Here is a 7,500-nt window from a genome sequence, read left to right on the forward strand (position 1 = left end):
TATATATATTTTTTTCGCTCGAAGTTGTCCGTCCTCGTTTTCCACAATTGCCTATATATATATATATATATATATATATATATATATATATATATACATACGAGTATTGTTTAACGCTAATCCACGATTTCAAGTAACCCCGACGTTTTCATCTCTCTTTTTGAGAATGTTTAAAAGCAAAGTTTTAGTACACGGTAAAGAAATGCTCAAACAAAAACAGCTGGGACCAGAGTGTTTGTAAACTCTACTCGAGTAAGTGTATGCTAACACAATTTGTTTATAAAAACATTTTACTTATCGTCACCCTTAAACTTTTATTCTGTGTAAAAAAAAAAAAATGTCGCTTTATTTTCACTCTGATTTTAGTCCCAGCGAAAGCTTTGTTTCAAGACGGAAGTGTCCTTAGCGTGGTTCCATTGTGGAAAAATGAACGTTTTGACACACCGCAGTGACGACGACTTGAAGACTTGTGAAGCGCTCAGATCAAAACTAAGTTTGCGAGTGACGAGTAAAACAAGCCTTCTATCTTATATTCAATTTCCATTCAAAGTTATTAACGAGACGATATCCCTAATAACATGGATATAATTGAAGTTTTATCAGGCAATCATAATTGAAAACAATGGTATTTATGAGCAGTTTCAGCTGGCTATAGTAACTGAAAACAGTGGTTAAAAGGGACAGAATGACAACGATGACTAGAGACTACTGATAAACTAACGGTATTACAAATAATAATTTACAACAGTTATGGCAAGAGACTATGTTATAGTTTACACTAATCGACAATCACTCTAACTAATGGACATTTAAAAACTGCGGCCATTATGTTGGTCACGTGGGTGAAATTAGGCTTTCTCATTGGTTCCTCCCAAATTTGCTGCAATATGAATGGTTAGGCCGCATACAAGCCACATTTACTACTTCTTGGGTACCCGAGACAACCCTTCCACGATAGCGTTTAATGTATATGTGAAAAAGCTGTCTCTGTTGACCAAGTCAAAGTTGACCCTGCCGTGATTATTCACAACCGTTTTTTGATATTCAAATGTTCAAACATTTGCATTAACTTTTTCTTTGAGTTTCCCTGGGTCATTCGATCACAGTTCGTTTTGCCGAGTTAATGTTCACTTATTTGATACAAATTTCTGCTTTAGATTCTAAATCTAGGCATGACATGACACACGCCACGCAGAGGGTTGTCCCGGGAAGGCGAGTCAAAGTGTTTATATAAAAATGTTGTCCCCTGCCAGGGTTATCTTACCTATAGTCTGAGTATCAGGCTTTCCTCACTCGCGGGGTAGGTGGAGGAAGCACCCGGCAAAGAAAACCCTGACACAAGGGTCTTCATTGCAGTCTTCCACCTCCTCATAGCGTGACAAGCGTCAGTATATGTATTAACCGATCAGAATCATTTCCGGCTGTCATGTTTACTGCATGCATCACAGATCACAACGGCGGGAATTTTGAGCAAATAATCCACTATCGTCCATGCCTGTAATGGTTTCCGAGAATATTTGCACAATTTGCCTCGAAAAGTTTTACACAGAGTATGGAAAGTATGTCGCCACAGTCTAACAAAGAGTTTTCTAATGTTTTGGGTGAAAAACCTGTCATTTTTGTGGAATTATTGCTCAAGTTGAGAATCGTTGTCATTCAAGATAGTGAAGACGGCAAAACGTCTTTTTGCAAAAAAATGGGCTAGGAAAATAGTGAATTGCTGCAGAATGATCACGGAGTTCCGGGAGGCATTGGCGGGTGGTAGAGCACTCGACGAGGCAAAGGAAAGCGCTCCACGAGCTCCTTCGCGAGCCAGTCTTTAAAAGGTTCAATCCCTGTCCGAGGCCAGCGATCCCGTAACTGGAGTGTTTCCAAAGGCGAAGCGGCCAAAAAAAAAAAAAAAAACAGCACTTGTGAAAATGAAGCTGAAAAAGCTCAGCGAAGACCTTCAGGTGAGAGCTCTGTTTTCTGAACGATGAAATATTTAATAACAAGCCTGAAGAATATCCCGACAGAAAAGAATTTATTACCAATCGAAATGCTTTCACTTCCGGTAGAGTGACGTTATGTTGCATTGTGTATTATCCAATCAGCTGCGTCGTTGCTGTACTTTGCGACGGCGATTAGCCGCGACAATTATTATTATTATTATTATTATTATTATTATTATTATTATTATTAATCAGCGTAACATCCAGATTTTGGATGTTCGACCTAAGCCAATTAAAACGTTTGTGTCAGGCCTTTCTCTACAATTCCCCCCTACCCCTACCCTGTTGCTAAGAAAGGCCTGGTACTCAGGTTATCCTACCTACGAAGGCGAGACAACTCACCCACCCGAGTTGTCTCGCCCCCAGGGACAGGTTCGAGATCCTCATGTAATCATGAATTTTTCGATTCGAGGAAACAAGTGAAAAGTTAGTTCATTCGTTGGCCTCATTCTTGTCGAAGTCTTCTACCTTTCGGCCTGCATAGTATGAGATTTTCTGAATTAAGGACTGGACGATGGTGCCTTGAACACGCTCCAAACTTTTAATACGCTGCTGTATGGTCTAGTAAAAGAAGGTACAACAACAAAACTCAATACTAAGAAAGAGATAGCTGCAGTGGGAAAACAACAGTCTTGACAAAAACTATTTTACAAAACATAGTGATAAGAGCTTTAAAAAGTCCGAGGACTAAACATCAAAGAAGGAAAGAAGATGAACAAAAATTAAAGGAAAAGACAAAAGTAGCAAAAGACACTAAGGTAGGAATCAATGATGTGCAAATATCTAAAAACATAACAAACAAATAAAGAGTGCAAAGACTAGAATGAGTAAGACAAATAAAACAGGGCGAAAAAATTGAATAATAATTAAAACAAATGGTGCAACTGTAAAAAAGAGAACAAAAATTAAGATTTTGATTTGCATATCTATCAGAACGCCATAAGAAATAAACCCAAAAGGTTAAAAAGAAGACTCAACTGAGGCCTTGAGCAACTGTTGCCCTTTTAATTCCAAGCTTTCGCCTCAGTACGGTATCCTCGGGGAATGTTAAGATAATATACCACTGTGCGTGATAGAAAAAGCGGTGTAGGTGACACGAATAATTAGAATATATAATAGGGACAATGAGTTGTACAAATGTGGCGATGGCAACAAGCAGTAACATAGAAAATCGCTAACGAGTAGCAGCGAGAGGAAAAGATCTAAGCAGTTCAATTTAAAAGAAATGGTCGCTGAGTTCAATACATTGTTCCCGGAAATTAAGTTCGGGCTTACACTTTTGGATATAAAAAGCGCGATCATGTGCGAATCGTGTGGGGCTTCCGATGAAGAGCTTTTCTGTTTTTTTACATCCCTTGCCTGTCATTTTATACACAGTGTTTCTTCCGGTCCAATGTACAGGCTGGTGCTTGGAATGGGGCAGTTTGCTTTGGTATATGTGGGTTGTGGGCTCTGTAGATTTGTGAGCGACGCGTATTGGGAGGAAGTTGAGAAAAATAACAAAATAATAAAATAAAAGTTCTCTTCGGAAGATCATACAGAAAATAAAAATAGCCCGCAAAGCCCAAATAAAACCCGGGCAACCGTTACAAGCACGGCGAACAACATATCAAATTAGAAATAACCCGTACAAAGTAGGGTGGACAACTAGTCAAATAAGAAATAGCCCGCTAAGCCGAAATAAAACGCGAGCAAACGTTAAAAGCGGGGCGGATAACGTATCAAATTAGGCCCTGTCCATAAAACTTAACGCCCGTAAAATTTGAAAGAGCGACAATCCTTGAGGGTTGTGGTTCATCGCATGATTTGCGTGATGAGCAATAGACCAATTTCGATATATTAAAATTCAGCCTAAAACAATAAACCTCAATATAAGGCTCTGGGGAATAAATACAGAGTTTGTGGGGTTCATTCCCTCGTGCTGAGGTCTATTGTGTTAGGCTTAATTTTAATATATCGAAATTGGTCTATTATTACAGGTAATTAGGTGAACTTTCAATCGGTGCGTGTGACATCCAAGTAATCTGATGAATTTTACAATATCTTGAACTGAATGCGTAAGAATTATATAAGCGAACTTTATTACAGTGTAACGGCAATAATTACTAAATACGAGCAGGGCCGTAGCTAGAAACAGGCAAACCGAGGCACTTGCCATACTTTAGCACGAAGAGATTATTTGCAAGCATTATTCCAAAGAACATAACACTGCTGTTCCGACCAATTTCTTAGCACGCTTCAATGTAATCAAGAAATGTACGAACAAATTTGACTGCCTTGTTAATGAAATGTCGTGTATTCAAGATCTTAAACCAGCACTGAATGTGCAGTCTGACTCTTCGTGCTAAAGTATTCATGTAATTAGCTTGACACTCTTTTATGCAAATTCGCTTGAACTTAGCCTCTTCACAAACCGCTTTTTATCTTTACTGATTATGTAACCTTGATAATGGCGCAAGATGCACCGAAACGTCAGTTTCTATCACTTATATTTCTTGTCTCGTGTATTTCCAAATCGTTTCTTATAAGAGTGAGACGATTATTACAAAGTGGGACAGAACATACCACACATCGATAAAGTCGATAAAATCGGTATTCAAGTGCGGTGCATCAGAAGGCTAAAATTATCTTTTGTTGAAACTCTCACAATCAGTCTTCTTGCTTTCCCCCCTGCTGTAGCTAATTTAGAACTACACCACAAGCACAAGCAACATGTATACAGCATAGAAACGTTTCCTACTCAAATGCCCTGTTATCGACATCTTACTGTGCCTCGCTATTCCGCTTTTACTCATGTCGATTATTCGCCAGCGAAAACCAATAATCGGCAATAATGAATTCAACGCGTTTCCTAAACGACAAACTGGTCAGTGTCATGGAAAATAAAAATGTTTCTTGCCAGCAATAAATATATATTTTCTGTACCTTCGCTAGAGTGAACAGTTATTCAAAAGGAAATGTGAAAGCGAAGGCCAGTCGGTAAGGTTTCATTTTACAAAAATGTGGTTGCAATTAATTGCCATTATTTTTATTATTATATTCCTTTATGTTTCCTTTATCTTTGCCTTAACAATGAGTAATGGTTTCAATGAAACTGCAGATGTATTTTGATCGTATTAATGTCAGGCTAGACACTGATCGACACTTGCCCATTGGCAAAATCTCTTAAATCGGTGAGTTTACCATATGAGAGGGAGACATTGGAGTTTACTGTATTGATGGTTTTCAGTGTCACGCTATTAGAAATAGATGAAAATAAAAATCGAAACCGTTCAATAGATAAAGTCGAGAATTTGGGAAATGAAAGAAGGTAAATATGCAAAGACTCTCGCCAAGATTCTGGTCACAGCATTTTTTCTTATGCAAGATATGCGGAAAAATTTTTTACCCAAATTTATGGAGATTTGTATGGAGACATCAGTCACTGAGTTTTGCTACAAAAGCGTGAATTTATCCCTCGAGGAACTCTAAAACATTAAAATAATACTTTTTCTAAGACATGAACTGTTCAGATAGCCAAATTCCTCGAAATAAGTCACTTTTTTAAACATCATGACCGACAGCTCTTTAGGCCGTCATGTAAATGCCGCGTCACGCAAAAGCTTAGAAATTCAAGCGTAGCGTATCACAAAACCAAGAACCCATTCGGAGCGAAAATTTGTATGAATATTAGTTTTCAGCTGCTCTTATACATCATTAAAGTAGAATCTCAGGGAGATCAATAGTTTGTAGTTTGAATTTTAGTGACGTTATGTGAAAACCAACTATTAGTAACATTACTATGGGTCTCACTCTCTCTGCTCGTCAAATACGATTTAACACCTACCGCTTACTGGCTAGGAGTTTGATCACTCCTATGAGCTTGACTGGATGTAGCTCATGTTTTATTAGGTACATCTCATTTTCTCCTTTCCGTTTATTTATTCCACCATAGTCCTTGAGAACTCGAGTACATTGTTAACTACGTTTTGCACTGATATGCAGTAGCTGTTGTTATAAACCATGTTCAAAAAAAAAAAATTTCAAATGTTGTTGTTTGTAGTGGTCAATGCTCTTAGCTACACCTAGCTAGTTCACAGGCATGCCACTTAACTAAAAGAAACAAATATGTCAACTAAACATAATAGGCTTAAAAATCCCAACTGGCGGGAGGCAGACCAGTTGGCTATTTACAAACATGACCAAGGAGTTGAACTAGGGTCTACCGAGAAACAACTCCAACTTATAGTGGTCAGAGCGGGACTTGAACCCGCGACTTCCGGATTTCAAGTTCGGCGCCCTAACCACTCGGCCACGCTGCCTCATAGCCATGTTTTGACGTGTTAACACTTGATTGGTTTACTTAGCGATATAATAATGCAAACGCTTTTAAAATTTCGACCATAATTATACCTTGAGAAGCTGCGTCGCTTTCCTATTTGTGACTTTTTGGATATTTGTGACGTTTCCAGTGAAGCACCGCACAAAATGCACTTTGTGTAAAGTAATAACACTTTTTTCAAAGATAAGTTTCTCAGTCAAAACTTTTGAAAAGAATAACGTCATCGCTATATAAAGCTCTTAAAGAGATGGTGCAATAACTGGAATTTTGGTGAATAATGCTAGCGTCTTAAAATAAAAATAATGTAATTCACCAAAATAACAATTTTGTAAATCGTAGACGCTTCACAAATTGAGTTTTTCCACAACAGGTAGGGCCAGCAATAAGTGCGGGGAACGGATGTTTAAGTCTTGGGTCCATGATCACAACTGACTGTTTTAACTACGAACACTTTGCTTGATGGACACATAGGCACGCAAGGCGTGCAAGAGTTATTTTTTTGTGAATTAAAAGCTCCTGGAAGTATCAGCACTCGGTGAACTCTTAACAGCTATGTTAGGGGTATCTCATTCATTTATACTGGTCCCGGACTCCATGCAATGTCATTATAGAGTTTAATATTCTTGTGCAAACTTTGATAATTGTTATCCCTAAATACTTCACAACGTTTCTTCAGAACGACTCTTTTCGTACAATTATTAAGTTTACTATGTGCCCCTTTTTTCTTCTTCTTTTTCTCCTTTTTAGCTCATATCCCAAGGAAATTCTTGAAAAAGACATACTTCTTTCGAATACTACTTTTTCTGAACTTGTAACGACCTTGGAACAGCCCCGAATAATTTCTTGAAGGTTCTCGACATCTAAGCTTACGTCTTTCAGTCATCCTTTTGCATCCTCCGCTACACACGAAAATACAATATCTCGATCTTGCACCTTTTAAATCATTTGCAGAGCATCTTGTTCCCTCCAAATAATTATAGTGATCGACCGAACACATGAGCTTGAAATCCCTAGCTTTCGCGCACAATCTTTCTCTTGTTTCACATTTAAGAAACACTGCTCTTTCTCTAAATTTCAATAAACTAACGCTTCGAATCTTTGAAAGTGAAGAATGATCATCGCAGTAAATTTTCCAATTTAAGCAATTGGAAAGAAGAAGCCTGAAAAAATCAGGGCTTCAACGGGATT

This window comes from Orbicella faveolata, unplaced genomic scaffold, assembly GCF_042242905.1.
Source record: "Orbicella faveolata isolate gen_17 unplaced genomic scaffold, um_ofav_v1 contig_24, whole genome shotgun sequence".
Lineage (NCBI taxonomy): Eukaryota > Metazoa > Cnidaria > Anthozoa > Scleractinia > Merulinidae > Orbicella > Orbicella faveolata.